This window comes from Haliaeetus leucocephalus, unplaced genomic scaffold, assembly GCF_000737465.1.
Source record: "Haliaeetus leucocephalus isolate CR32 unplaced genomic scaffold, Haliaeetus_leucocephalus-4.0 Scaffold566, whole genome shotgun sequence".
In the NCBI taxonomy this organism is placed as follows: Eukaryota; Metazoa; Chordata; class Aves; order Accipitriformes; family Accipitridae; genus Haliaeetus; species Haliaeetus leucocephalus.
In genome coordinates, this window is record NW_010973002.1 from 511080 (window position 1) to 530343 (window position 19264).

Here is a 19264-nt window from a genome sequence, read left to right on the forward strand (position 1 = left end):
TCTGTGCCTTTTTAGCAAGTTAAGATAGGAAAACAGAAAGTCCCTTCCTTGCTGAATATGATATATGGCTTAGGGTCGTTGTTTGCCTAGTATCAGTGAGGAGGTGATTGCCAGTACAGGGTTTTACTCTCATACTAGGGATGGTTCGTGTCTGACACGCATGCCTGCATGTGAAATGGTTGACTGTCCTCTCTTTAATCCTTTTGCTGAATTTGACAGCACTTAATACAGTCTAAGCAGTAACTATATTTTATGGAGGATATATAGGGAATAGCTTTATGTAACATTTAACATTGCCTTTTCTGCAGTAGCAGAAAATCTGACTGTGCCTTATGCTTTGTGCACAACAGTGCTAGGTAACTCTTTGCTCCTGCTGTTGTATAGCTTGACTTAACCATCTGCAGAAGTACAAGCACTAGTGATATAGTATTTGCGGGGCAGCCAGACCTTGATGAAATGTGCCAGCCCTTCTCTTTAATACTACTTTGAGCTATGTCTCTGGAACTGTAATATCTAATGTATTGACTTTCCTCCACACACATACCTATGCAATGTTTGAACTGTAAGTTCAGTTTTATGGTACCTCTACAAAAGCTGGAAGTTATTGAAATGCTAAAGATAAAAATCCCCAGTCTCTATTTTCTAAGGTTCCACGCTTCCATTATGCCCTTTGTTCTGCTTCCCATGCCACAGGAATGCTATGTCCTCATGCCTAAAGTGCCGTCTGAGTTCCTGTAATTCTCTTAAGGGTGTCCTGAAAACATGGGGCTTATGAAGTGGTCATTTACCTATGAATGAATGTGTGCATGCACGTGTAGGTGTGTGTAAATATATCTGTGTATCTTGTCTGTGTATGTGTATGTAATATATACACAAATGTAGTGTATGTGTACGTATACCTATGTATATATATCTGCCCACACAGAATTTGCTACGTGGTCTGTAGTGTGATATTCAGTGGTTTATATCTACCTGTATATATGGGGCACCGAGACAGAGAATACAGCCAGGGTATGATATAAGAATATGATCATATGAGGTCATACTGGAAGCCTTTCTGCTTGCTGGCTGGAAAAACAAGGAGTTTACTTCATTCATCAGTGCAAGTTAAGTGGAACACAGTGCCCATAGGCTTAACTTGGTGTCTCGAAAACTAGAATAACCACCTTCAGCTATGATATACCATGCACAACAAAAACAAATGAAGCTTGTAGCTGCATTCAGCGAGCCTGGGTATGGACTGTGCCATCACACATAGAAGGCAACTGCTGGTGTGCATAAAGGATGAATTTCTGTGTTGGTTTTTTTGCCCCCTACCTCAGATAAATGAAAGTTGGCAACTTAGTAGCTGCCTGAACATCCAATGAGTTTTCAGTTCCTGGATTTCTGAAGTAACCTCTCCAGAAACCTCTTTAAATGATATGTATTCAAGAGTCAGAGAGTTTTGACCTCTTTAAACTCTCCGAGTCTTGAATTCATATCATTTAAATTGTGGAATCATGTCCTCTCCCTGATAGCAGTTTAAAATTCTCCTGAATTAAGCCGAACAAAGATTTCTGCATAGTCTCTGTCAATGCCTGTTCACTCTTAGAATAAGTACCCTTTATTTATTGTTCAAAAAAAGCCAAAAATAAAAAATCACAACATTCTTTTGGAACAGTAGTAAATGATTGAGATTTTTCTGTAAGACCAGGTAGCAAGGTCTGTAGTTTTGTTTGGCTTAGCTGTTGCTGTTACTTTGAGACTTGGTTTTGCCACAAGAGTAATTAGATGAGCTATCAAAATGAAGTGTGTAAGTCAGAAGACCAGGCATGTATTCTTATCAGTGGTACACCAGTAAGAGAATTAAATTAGGTGAATAATAATACATAGATAATAAAAATAAGATCAGTACAAGTCTAAGAAACAAAACAAAACCTAAATCCAGCAGCAGTAACTTTTAGCAGACTGTTAAAACATGAAGTTATGGTTCTTATTCTGTTATTTAAAACAAGTAAATGCAGGAAGTCCCATAGGGAAATATTGCTGTCAGTGTTACTCTTATGAAAAAAAGATATAAGGCTATTATGCTTTATAATCTACAGGTTGACATTTGTTTTGGTTTGGGTTTTTTGTGATTTTCTTTGGGGGGGGGTTTACAGGGTCTAATCTACAGTGAGTATTTTTAGTTTTAACTTCAGGAAAGATAATAAAGAAGTCTTTTAAATTTTGGACTGATGATATGTTCTTGCATGCAACCTTTTCATGCTCACCAGCCTCAGGGGTAGTGTATGCATGTGTATTTATGAAGAGACAATCCATCAGTTATACTGACCCTTTAAGACCAATGTGGACTTCAAAACATAGGGGAGTGTCTATGTTCTCGTGCATGTAGCTGACTGCAAATACTGATCTTTATGGTAGGAAAAGTTCCTATTGGAATGTGTATAGATGATGATTCAGTGTGTCTTATTAAGGTCCCTCAAGCATTTCCATTTTGAGAGTTTCAATATTTATCTTCTTTTCTCTTCTCTCTGAACAGAACAAGAGAAGGCTTGTTTTGTGTACCTTTGCCACATATCTCACATGAGCACGTGGAACTCTGCTCCAGTGGATGAGAGCTGACCTTTTTTAGGTGGAAAATGCTCCTTTGGACTGAAAGAGAAGCAGCCTGACTATGGGGCAGGCAGAGGAGCTTGTGAGTTACAGGGGAGAGGAAGCAGGGAAGGTAGTAGTATAGAGCTGAATGGGAGAGACGTACTGATATTTCCAAGCAAAGACCCATATTCAAGTCAAAGACATGACAGTTATTTTGTGTGTAAAATGCCAGGGATCAAAAACAAGGTATTACTGAGCAGGATCAGTTAATAAACCAATTAAAATAATAAAGCTAAAAGTCAGATAAGCTTAGGTGTATCATGTTTTCCTTTCTACCCAGCATCTCCAATTGGTAGGGAGGCTGTTAGTAAGAACATGAGATGATATATTTTTAATTTACTTTCTTGTTGTGTTCCATGCTAGAGAAGAATTAACACTACTATCAGTAAACTGGGTGGGATCAGATGGAATTGGAGTACGTGGTAGTTTAGAGGATGCCTCACTGGAAGCAATGTTCGATAGCTGAGATGGCTCAAAGACTTTCTGGAAAATGTTTTTCTTGACAGCTTTTTTTTAGCATTTCAAGAGGAGATCGGGTAATGATACCAAATAATAGCTTTTCTGCAGGAAGGTACCGAAACATTATCAATCAGTGCCTAGCAGTCTCCTATTTGAAAAACAAAAGGGTTTCAAGGTAAACTTCAGCCTAGAATAAGCAATGAAAATATCAGAAGTAGTATATACAGTAGGTGGGTTAAAAAAAGACATATTGGGATATTGGCAATGTGTTTAGGTTAAGGAGATGTGTGGTGTTGATAGATGTCACTCAAAAAGCTTAAGGCATTAATTTTGTGAAAACTGTTGTGAAACCAATTTAAAAATTAGAGTGCAGAGAAGTACATTATTCATAGCAAAGTTTACTCCAGTTACCAAAAGATAGGCATTAATTAAAGACATGCTCCTTTGTTAGTTATAAAAATCTCATAAGAGTCTTCAAACTCCAAAGTTATTTCAAAATATCAGGAAGTAGCAGGCTTGCCAAGATGCATTGAACTGATAAAGACACTTGAAAGAAATTCAGAAGGAAAGATAACCTTCAAGGCAATAAAAAGCATGTACATTGGTGTAACTCCAAAAATAGATTATATGGAGATAAATATGTATAAGGTCTTTCACAAACCTGTGTGGACATGTGCTTTTGTGGGAGACCATTGGTATGTGATCTGTAAGCGAATACTCCAAATTGCTGCAAAATATGATTTGCCCTTTGTGAGAACTTTTGGTAAACATTCTAGCAGCAAATGAAATGAAAAAAAGAAAAGGAAGTAAGTACTGTCATCTCTTGTGCAGAATTTACTGGTAGCTTTTGCTTGGGGAGAAAGTTCTCTGATGGAAAAGGAAAAGATATTTTCAAGTTGTGAAACCTTCACTAAAAACATAGATACTAGCTGTCATAATTTGCCTCTATTGTAAAAACATTTATTTACATATTAATTTGAAAAATACTCCTGGGAGGATAAATAGGTCATTAGGTGATTGGGTTTTCTTCTGTTGAATGAATACAGCATCCTGAACGTTACACTTCGCTAATAAAGCAACCTCCTGTTGAACTGCTTGGTTGTTACGTCACTGCATCATGTCTCTTTTAGACAAAAATGAGCTGTGATAGCCTTTTATATTTAAATAGTAACAATATGTATACCAGCTGACTTTGTCCGCTTTGGAATAGCTGGCTTCTTCTTTGGTTTCATCCATCCACTTTCACCTCTTCAGACAGGAAGAAAGATAAAATGGTGGATATGGACAGGAGGTTTCTGCTTCTTTTAAGAAGGTGTATTTATTCAGGTGAAATTATAAGATCGCTTAGAATTTTGAATTAAATTGTGTGTGGATGTGTGTGGTGCTACTTGGTTTTAGTATTTGTCAGCTGGTTAGCACTTAAATATTGCCAAGATTGTATTGCAGTACCTGAATCTATTGTTCCATCTGGTAGTACTACAGAAAACTACTCGTCCTTCTAAGGAATCGTCTTTTACCCTTGAACTACGGTTTCAAAGCTGTGACATTGCTTTGAAGTTTCCTGTTCATATATTATCACAGGGGAAGCTGCCATGCTGGTTGACAGGGACTGTGGGGTGAAGGACTCGGGGTCGGGGGGCTGCTTTTTCTCTGGACACAGTTTTGCACCTCAGATGAACGTTCTTTTCCTCATTAGTTTTGGGGCACTTCTTCAACAGCAATTCATAGTAGGCATAAAATTTCAACACAGGCTATTTAAATGCTGCTTTTATTCTTGCCTGTTAACTCTCACAATTGAAACCCTAAGGAATATTTGAAAAGCGCTGGTCACAAATTCACAGGTAATAGGGTCATAAATAAACATCTATATGCAGATAAGGACTTAACAGAAATCCATCACTTGAAGGAAAGCCTACACTGCAGCTCTAAATTGCTGGATTTATCTGAATAACATGCAAAGTACTACAAAATACATGTGCACAACACTCCCTGAACAATTAAAGACATCTGTCCTGTTGTGGTGGGATTTAGGATTGGAAAGCTGAGGTTAGATTGACTAGATATTATGGGGGAGAAGTAATCTTGAGAATGTGTTATACTTGGAGTGATATTTTTTTCCTTTTCCTTGAGGTGATAAGCGCTTGCAGTTCCCATTGAATTTCCTTCTAAGAATCACTCTAACCATAATATGGCTTGACTTGCTGTCCTGGTTTCAGCTGGGATAGAGTTGATTGTCTTCCTAGTAGCTGGTGCAGTGCTATGTTTTGAGTTCAGTATGCCAAGAATGTTGATAACACGGATGTTTTCAGTTGTTGCTAAGTAGTGTTTAGTCTAAGTCAAGGATTTTTCAGCTTCTCATGCCCAGCCAGCGAGAAAGCTGGAGGGGCACAAGAAGTTGGCACAGGACACAGCCAGGGCAGCTGACCCAAACTGGCCAAAGGGGTATTCCATACCATGTGATGTCATGCCCAGTATATAAACTGGGGGGAGTGGGGGTGGGGGGATCGCCGCTCGGGGACTAACTGGGTGTCAGTCGGCGGGTGGTGAGCAATTGCCCTGCGCATCATTTGTACATTCCACTCCTTTTATTACTACTGTTGTCATTTTATTAGCGTTATCATTATCATTATTAGTTTCTTCTTTTCTGTTCTATTAAACCGTTCTTATCTCAACCCAGGAGTTTTACTTCTTTTCCCGATTTTCTCCCCCATCCCACTGGGTGGGGGGGGAGTGAGTGAGCAGCTGCGTGGTGCTTAGTTGCTGGCTGGGGTTAAACCACAACACTTACACACACCCCTCCAAAAAAAAAAGTTAAAGTTTTGCGTTAATTTTAACTCTGGTATAGTTTGATCATATTAACAAGTATATAAGCATAAACTTTCATGTACAGAGATGGACAAGTAGATAGCAAAAAACCGTAACATTTTATTCTGAACTGTATAGTGACTACAAAGGGAAAAAAGAAGTTGACTGAGTGGGTCGTGGGAAACAGGACGTGATAGAGGTTCATTTGAACCCACTGGAGAAAGAGGACTAGTGGCAGAAATAAATGTACAATGCTGGGGTTTTTTTTGCCAAGTTTTGCTTGGAGAATATGGGTGAATTTTGGTTTGACTGAGCTCTGACAAAATGAGCATGGCGATTTTTTATGCACCAAAATACGGATGCAAAATTAATCTGATAAGCACCAATGTGCCAGTTATTTTGTGCAGAAGAAATTAATTGCTCTTAACCAGAAAAAAAAATAATTTGATGAAGGAAGAGTAGGTCAAGGTAGCTCTGCTTGCCAGTCCAGTTTATGCCTAAAGAGAAGGGGCACAGGGTTTTTTTTCTGCGTAAGAGCTTCAGAAAGATTATAAAAAGCTAAAGAAGGTAGAAGATGAAGGGGATAAGGTCTTGGTTTTTCACTGTCGTTCCATTTTATTTTAAAATACTGCGAATTTGTATATTGTTTCTTGTCTGCTGAGAAGTGAGTCTGTCTTTATGATTCTTTTTTTTCCTTTTCCTGACAAAATCACCATGTTAAAGACTAAATTTTAGTCAGAGTGCATGAGCTGACAGTGATAGTGGACTTATTTGTGAACTCTCATAGAGACCAGTAATGTTTTCAAAAACAAGCAAATGGAATTTCAAGACCATCCTTCTGTTACAGGTATTTCTTACTTAGTGTTTGGTATTTTGTATCTCCACAGTGCTTGGTGGTGTAAATGCCGTAACAGCCATGAAAAAGAAGGTGCTCGTTTACTGAAAATAAGTTAAACATAGGTTTAACAAGTGCCACTGAAAGAAAGTTGTGATCTGAATTTGTAGGGAGTTAAGTTAGGCTGCTGTAAAATCTGTCTTTGATTGTTCACACAAAAGTAATAGCAGAAATCACTGTTGCTCAAGATTTTTTGCTAAATATTTAGAAACTGTTTGCATAGCTGAAATTCCAGATGTATTTTCCTTGATTTTTTTAAAAAAAGTATTATAGATAGATAGTATTAAAAAAAAAAATATATAATGTATATATGGGTTGGTGGGGTGTTTTTTTCTTTGTTTTCCTGGTGACAGATGACCAAAAGATACACTTTTTTATATACAGCCAGCCAGAAATAAATGTACTTTAAGTAGCTAAAACACAGACAAATAATTATTCAAGTTTTCCTTGGCATTAGTTGGTGAAGATATTTTTGGTATTTTTTTTCTCTGTGTGTGCTTGTTCTGTGCCTCTTATTTCATACACCACCCAAACTTAATCCTATTACTATTTTAAGTATGAATCTCTTGGTACTTGTACTGTACTTCCACTTGTGCTATCTTGAGAGGAGGAATTTTCTGTTAGCCTGCAAGCCAAAAATTTAGCAGCATTTGCAACCCTTTTTGCATTAATGTTTCTAAATTATCCCCCCATGGTTTTTTCATTCCCATTAGCAGAGGTCATGTGCAGGAGGTCATATTTGAGGACCTTAGTAATTTCATCACATTATTTTAATACTGTTTATAGCTGCAATGATTATAAAGACCTCTGCAATTTGTAGGCTGATTTTTCTTTTGTGAGTTCACTTGGGTTTGAAATATTACAGCAACTTCTTGGGTAACATGTCTAAACCAATTATAATTTCTGTATACGTTAGATACCTAATGTTCAAGCCTGTAATACTTGTTGTAATCTTTAGCACTTCTAATGTTTCTCTGTAACATAAATATTTACTTGAAATACTACCTTTAAGTTTAACAATGTAAGTACAAAATGAGTTCTTGCAGGTTTCTTCTTTTATGCTGCAACTGTACCTGAGCCTTGCAAAATACTACTTTTATTCTCTCGTTTTGGCTCTTTCTTGAGCAGAGACTGCCAAATAGTTCAAATTCCTCCTCCATTTCACTGTGTCTGTAAATGCGGTGCAACTGCTCCTAGCTTGCTGTACTCTAGTCCTAGAAGGAAATTCCCTCCCTTCCTGCGCTTTCCTGGATACTGTCAGTACATGGATAACTGTGATATTTGAAATACCAAGCAAATCCATCCCCTGTTATGGGCTGGAGTGATAGGAGCTGTGATGTTCTTTCAAGGCAGCATATCCCATGCCTTTCTTTACCTAGCTGATCTGTGTTGTAAGAGGTAAAAACAGTGAGCCCTTACATGGATCCTGGGAAGATCCACCTTCTGACTATAGTTAATTAACAGCTATCGTAAGTCTGTAGAAAGTAATACAAGTGCTAACATCTGCAGTAGGGCAGGGTGTGGAACCCCGTATTACAGTAGTACCTCATTAAAAGTTTCTCGGGTACACTTTGTAGCTTTCTAGTATGCAGTGTTAAAGGGGGAAGAAGGGAAGCATTAAACATGTCTACACTTGTGATTTAGGGTGAGTTTTGCCCAAAATAAATAAAGCATGCATGTCTTGGGATAATTCTCCTACTCACGAGAAGCAGCATATTCCCTCCTTGTAGAACACCTCCCTTGGTTATATGATACTATTTTCAACTGAAGTCTGTGGGCTGGCTGGTTGGAATCTCCCTCCTTAATGCTTTGAAGGAAGATTAGACCTCGAATCAGAGAAAATACTCTTTTATATGCACAATACATGCTTCACTGTTGTGCTTGTAGGTATTTAGCAAACAGAACATAGTTTCTTGCTCTTCATAGTATAACTTAGTAACACTTACTGCTTCTGTCCATATGTTCTAAATTTGGGCAGGGTTTGCAAAATCTAATTATTGTCAGGTTTTTTAATTGTTTCAGTAACCCCATCATGCCTGTTAGCTCACTGTCCCTATAGCTGAGAGTTTCCCAGCTAAGAATTTTTCTTGCAGTATTGGAAAATGAAGTCTCCGCTAATTCTGAAGAGGAAAAAATTGTATTAGAAGTTGAATCAATTTATTTACTTTCAAGTCACAGCATATACTAAGGACATACTCTGAACATACTAAGTGTTTGTGGTTTATTTTATGTATGGTGGATGACCCAAGGATTTAAGTAGAAATAGAGTAATGTGCTGATGTTTTTCTAATATTCTGTTTTTTATATACTGAGAAGTAATTTATTTCTTCTGTTCCACTGCAGTTGCTGGGACTATTTTGAGGCATTGGTACACTGATCAGAGTGAAGAGAAGCAATTGAAAATACGAGCTGTCATATCAGCAGGAGAGTCCCCACTAGAATAGCCCCTCTGTTTTGATCCAATAGAGTTAACATACAGGGAGTGAATTCTTCTGCTGAAGTCAGCACAACTTTAGTAGGACAATGTTTTCAGATGTATTACCTAAAATAAGATTTTTTTTTTAAATTGCTATTTTGCCTTCTATGGTGTGCCATGTGTGAGCCCAGATTCAATAAGTGTTAATTCTTTCATTTTTAAGATTTTCTCCTTTGCTCTGAAATTATCAGCAGTATTTTAATGGAGCATTAACATTATTAGATGATTATTTTTTTTAATGGTAGGTCTATTTACATGGTGTACTTTACTCATGCTATTTTCTGTATTCAAAGAAAAGTGAATGTCTGTTTCTGTACAGTATTTTATTCTAAAAAGTGTGTTTCTAACTGGTGAAATCTCCCTTTTCCCCATAGGAACTGTAAAACTCCCACACTGTATATAGTTGTCCAACACTGAGTAGTCATTGTACGTTTGACATCAACAACTGTTGGCCGTTTTTGTATTATTACAGCTGCTCCAACTTCAGATGCTGATTTTTTTCATAAATTCACTTTTTAAATAAAATTTATAATGAAATATGTTGCTTTTTGATTTCAAGGAGTGTCCTTGTTATGTCCGGGGGGGGGATAGGTAGAAACATGCGTTTAACTTCTGTTGTATTCCTTAATGTCCTCACCTCCTCAGTTTCTTCTTTGTTTGACCCTCTGTATGTTATATAGTAACAAAATTACACAATTACATTACAAATTGTACTAAGTTCCTGTTTGCTTGTGGTTTTTTAGTATATGGAAAGTCAAATTCACAGTAGAAATGCTAAGGTTTTAGAACTGCTATAGTAGAAAAATACCTTTTCAAGATTAATATATTTAAGTTGCTAAGGCATTTCCATCCAGTCTTTATTCTATGAATTTTTTGTGATTTGCTGTCTAACCAAGCTTGTTAAAAATACTTGCTAAAAAGCTGTGTTTGAATCTTTAATAGATGAACCTTTTAGATCTTTTTTTTTTTTTTGCAGTAGCAGCAATCTCTTATGAAGACTGTGCAAAAGATAAAAATTTGTCTTTCATCATGGAAAGAAAATTTCAATTATGGCAAACAACATTGGTAGCTAATTAATGCTATATTAAATTGGTGGTAATACTTCAAGTTACTATCTTTCCCAAGTTGACATTGTGATGGATGACTATTTTTGAGATATACATGGTACCTAAATGTCAATTCTTATTGATTTTATTGAGTCTTCGGAATTTAATTAGTGTTGTGCCCTTGAAAATGTCCACAATAAACACTCCCATTCTGTACATGCTTTGCAAAGAAATGCATGGTAGCACTTGTACACAGTATGGTAATCCCATGTATAAGAATGGGGCACGTTTAATACCACTGTAGTGATTTCTTTGTAAATTGAGCAACCTTATTCACTATCTACATTTTGCCATTGTTGATCCTAGAACTGGAATAATTGTCAAATGATCCACATTTTTTACAGTACTGAAAGAGGAAGGTCCACTTTATATTAAAATGTTTCTGGAGATAACAGACAAGTCTTTCTAGGATTACCTGCCAAACAAAGCTTTTATGATTATTGCAGGGTTGTGATACATTCAATGTGTCAGTATTTGCATACATTTTTAAGAAGTTAGGGACTTCTCTGTGGGGGAGATAGAACTGTTACGTTTGTTCAGCAGTGACTTCCAGCATTAAGTCTAGCCAGCTGGATTCTGTATATAAATAACATCTTGGTTTTGTCTTTGCACTTACTGCTGGGAAAAAATAATTATTTTTTGTCAGTTTGGATTCCCTACAGAGCTATCCATGCAGCTACCTGAGCATGTAAGGCACACATCTCCATGTGAGAGGAGGACGTCGTCTAAGATACCTAGATGCTATGAATTCACAGCTAATATGGTGCAATGGCTTGGAAAAAGCTCAAGACTGTATCTTTTACTTGCATGGGAACGATCACAGATTCTCTTCTTGAATCAATTAAGACCTTAGACTTCCAAACCATTAAGGAAATGCATTGTTGGTATTCTGCTGGCAGAAGCCAGTTGTTGTCTAGGGCCAAAGTGATTGTGAGTGCTGTTATTTAACTTCACAGTTCCTGGTTTGTTTTTTTTATATCAGAAGTAGTAAAGAGCATGGCATTAGGCGAAGTCTAGAGGTTTAATGAAACTAACTTGAATGTGAATTTAGAATAATTTACATTTCCAAGGCTTGTAATATGTGACCATTGTTAATCACGCTAGCAAGCTAGCCATCTTTCAATGTTGACATGATTTACAGTATTGGTATTAAGCTTTGCACTATACCAAAGGTAAAGGTGATTTACCAGCTTCTAGTTAGGATGTTTTTTCTGATTATGCAAGAAATATTTCATATTCTATGACAGACTAGGGCGAGTCATATTTATCATTAGCAAATATTTCTCTCTTAAAAGAAAGAGGAGACCAGTAGTACCAGGAAAGAAACCCTGGCAAAACAATGAAAGTGGAAAATGGGATATGAACCAAGATTCAAGGGAAGTATTGGTAATTTAGAGATTTATGTAAATCACCATATCCAAATACAGATTCCTTAACCATAAACTGTATTGGCGCTCTGAACAAGATTAGAGGAGTCTAATAATGAAATTACCCATTTAGCAAGCTGTTTTTCAATATTAAATTACTCTTCCCTTTCTCATCACTTCTCCTGAAGGTAAAATTTAAAAAGGTTGAACGTTTTCGTTTATGAACAGCTAAATTACCATAGATTACTATTAAGGTTTGATATCAGGCCAAGATTCATTTTTACTTGATGTCTAGTGTTTAAGAACAAGAGATGTCTGATGGGGTACCCACTCTTTCTTGAGTGCCTGCCAAATCTTGTATGTCAGCATTCCCTCTGATCTTTTAATGGGGGTTAAAAGGAGAAAACCAAGCTTTTTATTGCAAGTGGAAAGTAGTTTGCAATAGAGAGATTTAGTTTTCTTTTAGTTATTGTAATGATGGTAGTGCATCAAATACCATTTTATTTTTATAGGAGCTTTTTTCTCCTTTTTTTTTTTAACTCTGAAAAATGGTAGAGAATAGGAAGAGGGAAACCTCAGAATTTCTGTTAGATAATGAAATGCTTTAAAAATATTCTTTGAAGTTTACAAATGAATGTTGGACTGAGCTTCACAGTTGTTTTGGGATATCATGAAAGGCAACATTTCGGCACCTTTTTAAAATACCTTTGTTAGTGCTGGGGATGTGTTGTCTGGTATTTGCACCCATGATGGTCACACGAGCTGTTTGACCCCTTCAGCGGAATGTGCTGGGAAGCAGCCAGTGAACTGCACTGCAAATCTCCGTGGCTTTTTCCTCTGTGCTTAGATGTACTTACTGAAAAATTATGCTATCTTTTTCTATAGTTCTTAATTGAGACTATAATCCCCTCAAGGATTTAGCATCTTTTTTAATCTATTAATACTCTTTTCCATTCTAGTACATTCTACTTCTGAATAATTTTACTGTTTCATCTGAAGTAAGTCCTTCAGGTTTGGGTGGGTTTGGTTGGTTTCCCCCCTGCCTAACTATGGGAATTCAGATCTGTCTTCCATTGTACAATCCTGTCTGTCTTCACTTTCCTTTATAGCCTCCTTAGCTGTAGCACTAACAGTGCCACTAGGAAGAAAAGCAAACTGCAAGCCTGCAGCTCTTCCTGGGAGCTATGGAAATCCATGATCTCTTTCTCTGACCAAATGACCCAAAATGTGAGAGAGCTGAAGTTACTTCTGCAAGTGTGCTTTTCTGTGGAATATAATGGCTATGCTTTGTCAATTCAAAATCCATCTTTTCAGGAAAAAATGTGGGGTTTTTTAGACTACCAATGAATGGTGGATGAGAGTTCACTATGTGCTTTTGCAAAACAGTTACTTGCAGTCTCAGAATTTATGCAGAGTATGTTGAACAGCAGTTGTCAAAATCGCAATTAAAAAACCCACAACCACCAAACCTATGTTTAATCTCAGGAGAATAATCTAATCTCCCACAGGTGGGTCAATGATGGCATCACTCACACATGTTCCTTCCACAATTTTTTCCCTTTCTCTTTTCTTTTCAGATGAAGTAGGAAAAAAATAACCTGGAAATGCTGTTTTTCCTAAAACCTAGATATGTATATTCCCCATTCTGATCCATTTGGCCTGAGAATAAGCACGGTGTGTTTCTGAGAATTTTTGTGAGCATTTTGCTGTACCTTATTGATAAAACCACTAATGCTATAGAAAACAGTTCAGATTATGACATCTCTGGTTAAGCAGTTCAAACTGTCGTTTCCGTAAAATCTGTGTATTTAGGAGGACTGTACTCTTCTTCATAAGGAGCCTGTTTAAAAATCTGTTGGTAGGATCCATTAATCCTACTAATGACTTCGGTGAACCTTGTCAGTTCATGGGGTTTTAATACCCATACACGAAGATAATTCTGCCTAAATCTCATGACCCTACTTATTCCAATAAATATGCAATGTAACTTGTAATACAAAAGAACGTGGAATACTGTTGCTGCTGCTGCTGTTTGATTTCAAAGGGTACAGGGATGGCAAGAAGTTTAAGCAGGAAGTAAACATACTGAATAAAACCTTGGAAATACCTGTGGGGGCAGCAGTTACTCAGTTCATTCAGTAATGGGGCCATAGTTGCCCTAAGGCCTATCTTTTTGTCTAGCCAGGGTGTACAGAAAGCACCTTAATTTAAAAAAAAAATAAATAGAAGTATGAAGAATGGTGCAACATTGAGATGTTTTGGCTCTTGGGAAACCTTGTATTTTCTCTTGGGCTCCCTAACTGCTGCTGTGTGCTGGCCCAAGCAAGCAGGTCTTGGGCACCTTTTGCATTTGCCTCCAAGAAGCTCCTGGAATAGCTGCTACGCTGCTCTTCCTGCAGCTCTGGTGAAGATAGAGTGATTTTATTTTCCACGGCAGCTGGACTGTTTGAATCTGCTCTGCTGTCAGTGAGCTTGTATGTCTCCCTTTGTTGGTAGATGGCTAGGCAAGAGTAATTTGTGTGGATGGAGAAAAAGACAGAAGCTGTATAAAGCATGTGGGTGATGTAATGTGGGTCAAACCCCTGCAGAAAGAGGTGTCAGAGATGTAATGTTGATTTTATGTGCCATAGTTGGCTTTTTTTTTTTGGATGCAGTTCCCATTGTACAAAGCTGGGAGGAGGAGATGCCTAATTTTTAATACGAGCCGTTTACAACCATTCACAGTTAAACAGTTTATAGGATTCTTGGTAACAAAAGGTGGTCTAATTATAGAGGAAAGGAAAACAATATAGTGAGGATATTTACAATGTGTGACCTATTTGAATTATGATCTTGTTAACTATGCAAAAATGACAAAAACCAGAACCATCCCAGTGAATTAAACGTTTAGTCTTTCATTAATGAACTTTTTTAATATAGAAGATATGGAGGAGGTTAATTTTTTTCCCTTTAACATCAAAAGAAGCTTGCACTTTGGGTGAACCTGTACTTTCTTAAGATTCAGCGCACTAGACTTCAAACTGGAAAAAAAAATGACAATATTTTTTCTTTACAACTGGCTCACACTAGAGTGTTTAGTTTCTGCCAGTAAATCACATGCCAGGGTTTCTACTGCCCTTTTAAATCAATTGAAGGTGTGATTCCTTTCCCTGTGATTTTTGTTTAACTTCCCTTTTGTAGCTGATCTTAATTGTTCTTATTTGCAGGCTTTAAATATTGATGGACTGTGTCATTTATAACCCTTTTTCATTGCACAATGACCTTCATAGGGAAATTTCATACATGTTTTCATTGGGCTTTGGTGGCGTTTTTGTTTTATGCATGTAAGTGAAACTGGCAATAACAATTAGTATGCAGAAGTATGGCTTTCTGATTAAAACAATGTTATAAAAAAACCTGGTTGCACTACAGATAAAAACATTTCAAAATGTTTTGCAAACCGGCACTGAAACTGTGCTTGCTAACACAGATTGCCAAGCATAATGACCCCAGTGAATGAAATTTTGCTTTTTTTCCTGGACAAAAGCAACCAACTGTGAATTTTGCCCCTAGACTAACACTTCACATAGTCTCAGTTGCATCTTCTTATTGCTGTGCTTGGTGGGAGAAGTTGTACCCTGTACAAACTGAGGTGCAAAGAAACCCCATGTCCCCTGTTACAGGATTTATTGGTCACCCTGTGAAATGAGTTTCACCCAAGATATCCTGTCTCTGCTGTGAAGCTATTGCTGAACTAACAAGGTGGCAGGGGTGCAAAGAAGTGATGGAGAAAGGGGAATGGAGTTTGCTACAGTGCAGTGATAGTAGCATGTAATAAAGTTCAGGTAGCTTTAGATGTGCTCAGCTCAAGTGTAGTAACAGCAGTCTATGCATGTCAGCATGTGGCTGGGCACAGGCTGCAGAAATGTAGAACAAAGCTGAGTAAATTATATTTAACCTGCAGAGTAGTCACAACCATCTTCACATTGGCTTTTGGATTAAATTGGACATGGAAGTCCAGAACTAATGGTTTGGTCTGGTTATTTTCAGTAGCAGTGGTCAAAAAGACCACTTTTGTATGTTCTTGCTTATTTGCCTTAGTCAAAGTTGATCTGCCCTTTTCAAAAGGATATGAGATAGGTAAGCATGATAGTCCTTCAGGTTTTTTGGCCCCATCCACTCCATGCAATTTTTGAATCCCAGACTTTCTGGCATATAAGGCAGATCATGTGAAAGCTCTAGCACTTGGACTGGGATGTTGTAAGTAGTGCAAATTTGCCTTCATTGCTGAAGGTTGATAACATCAGCAGCTCATCTCCGGGAACAAGATGACCCTCTTCCCCTCTTGGAAACATGCAGCTCAACAGTTTGAAGTTAGAAAAACACAAACTAATTTGGGTTTAGCTAATTTATGGCTGTACAAGAACAGAACTTTCTCATCTTAGTTCTTCCTTGCTGTATTTTTTGAGAAGCCTGTTCCAACTTTTTTTTCCCCTATTTTGGCCAGGATGACATTAGCTGACTGTTTGTGTTCTCTTGGTTTTGTTTGTTTTCTATTTTTTAGGAACCAAGGCAAATCACATGCTTTATCACCCGTTTTTCTCTTCCAGTTCCAACTTTTAAATGTATTGGCTGTTTTCAGCCAACCCTGATTCAAGAGTAGAGATATCAGAGATGTATCATTCCCTTAAGTTGCATTTTAAATTTTAAATTTAAGAAGGGGGGGGGAAGATAAAGGAGAGAGATACTGTTTTTTCTGGATGAAAAGACTATAGGAGAAAGGAAAAAATAGTGGCATAAGCCTAACTGTATACGAGAGAATCCGAGGGGAGAAAAGTCCCTTTGGTACAAAAGAATTGGGGATTCTTCTTTTACTTCTAGTGTTCACTGAAGTGCTTGAGCTTTGCATTTGTATTTTCCTTATGGCTGCTGTTACAGCGCTAGTATGAGCAATGTCTTCTGGGTAGCCCCTCCAAATAAAATCCTCACCAGTTTCACTTTGAGAAAGTTCTGTGCACTGCCTGAGAATAATTCAGACTGTAAAGATCATGCTTTTGATACTGGGTTTCAAGTGAAAGTATCATTGGTAGCAGAAGTCCAGTACAAAAAAGCAGAAATGGACTATTTAGGCTGCACATTATAAATAAGTGTTTCTGTCCCACTACTTAAAGGGATGGTTGCTTTCTCATGTATTAAACAGAGTGACAGCTTAGGGTGATTTGGAAGAATGTATGCAGAAGTGATAGAGATGTGTTCTTTGGTATGTGAAGTAAGTGGTGAAGAGGCTGCAGTGTTTTCTGTTGCCTATGAATGCTGTCAGTAGTGCTGAGAGTGAGCACTTTTTTTAGGTAGCAAAATAGTATTTCAGTGCCCATTACTGCAGTGTGACATGCAGAGTTAGTCTATTTTTACTGCATTAATAAACAGAGCTTTGTCCTCCTATGGCTGTTGGTGCTGCTTCTAAACTTGATCAGAATTCCTTTAGGGCTAAAGGGAAAATTAAGGATTTGGGTACTGTTGATGCTTAAACTGGTATTGCATTTCCTGTTGAATAATCTCCAGGTTTATCTGCATTTAAAAGGAAAAAAGCTAGCCTGCTGTTCTGTCACAGAGCAGGTTAGAGGGCCCTACGAGGAGACCTCATTTGATCTCTCTGCTCTCTGCATACTCTCTCTTCAGTAGCTCCGCTGTGTCCTGTTCTCCCTTTTTCTGAGGGAAAATGTGAGCATGTTATACGTAAAAATACTATGCTCTGAGGATACAGCCAGTAGTGCCAGCAGTTCAGCAAAGTTGAACTAACATTTTTTGGCTCATAATAGCATTTTCTTCTATAATATGGTCTCACTCCACCCTCTGATAAATTAAGGTAATTTTGAATGGGATAGCTATCCTTTATGACCTTTTTGAGGTAGGGCAAATACAAGAATTTTGTTCTAGCTGTTTAGAATGGACAGATTAAGGTTGAACTGTGGTCTTCTAATTTCCACACTAGTCCTGTCTCACTGGATGGTCTTTTTCTTATCTTCTTTATACTGTTGTACTTTCTTTCATGCTGACATCTTTATTTTGCATTATGCTGAGAGAAGGTAATGATGAGGATTGCATCATTTATGATTTATAAAAGGTCATTTCACCCCAGCTAAGAGACTTTACTGTCTATGTATTGTTGTTTACAGACTCAGGAGAGTGACTTAGTTGACCAGACATGGAAGAGGCCATTAGTCTTTGTCCTAAACAGACTTACATAGACCACAAGGCTGGATTTTGTTTGACACTAGCCAAAAACATAAAGGTTTATTTACACTATGGGAGTGAGGTTGCTAGAAGGAGCTGGAGCATCTCTGATGAACTAACTAATTTAAAGCTTCAGTGCTTGGCAAACAACTACTCATCAGTAGTTCTGACTGGAAAAATCCTGTGGAAGAATGTAATAAATCATCAAAATTAAATATGCTTTAACCAGATTTCTAATGAAAGCCATAGAGTGTTCATTCATGTGTATTGCACAGTGGAGTGGTTCTCTGCAATGGTCTTCTTGCAAACACTTTGCTATTGAACAGCAGTGCAGAAATCAGTATATAGCAAAACACCATAAGATGCAGAAAACCCTGATTTGTTCTGAATAGTTCGTTTAAAAATCACTTAAAACTGTAGTACCTGTTTTAAGGTCTTGAAGTATTGTGTGTCAAAGAAACAATTGAATGTAGTTTTAATTGTTCTCTGCCTCGGGTTCTTAATTCAGAACATAAAGGAGTTTGCCTTCAGAGTTAGGTGGAATAATTATTCTTCCAGGTAATTTTATTTTAAATTTAATTGCTTTTGCTGCCTCATATGGTGCTGGTGGTATGATATTAGGTAGAGTTCTAATGGAGGGTCTTTTATGGGACTCAAATTTTGACTGTGAGGTCTTGTACTTAACCTCAGGGTCTGAATTGTTGAACCATTAACACAGATTGCTTTCCCAAAATGTTGATTAGGTATTAGATTTGGAAAGAAGAAGAAAGCAGTGAAACAGAGCTTAATTATAATTCACTCTGCTGCTTCTTCATATTGCAATTTCATTGTTTCACTAGTTCTTTGTCACTGTGGTCTGCTAGAATAGACAAGACCTGAATTTTAAAACTTGAGTCATGATTCCTCTTCTCCCACAGCTTTCATCATTTATTTAAGGGTATGAAAAAGAGATTGGTATTTTTTCCTCAGTGTATTGCTCCTAAAGCTGAAGTGTTAAGCGAGAGAAGTGAGATGGAAAAAACCTGTTATGGCTTGTATCATAAATACCCTATCACCTTTCACACAGTCTAGGTGTTCAGCTTCCACCCTTTTCCCAAGTCTGTTTTGAAATTGTTCTGTTTGGTGTCTCAGTAACAATCTGGTGGCTTCCCATGTCATTCTGTAGCCTAACACAGCTGGAAGCATGCCAGGACTATTAGGAATCATATGCAGCTTCATAACCTTGGCACGTGTGTCATGAGCGTTTGTCCCCCATCAGCAGTTTCACATTCCAGCACCAAAAGGCTGAATTATTACAAGTGATTTG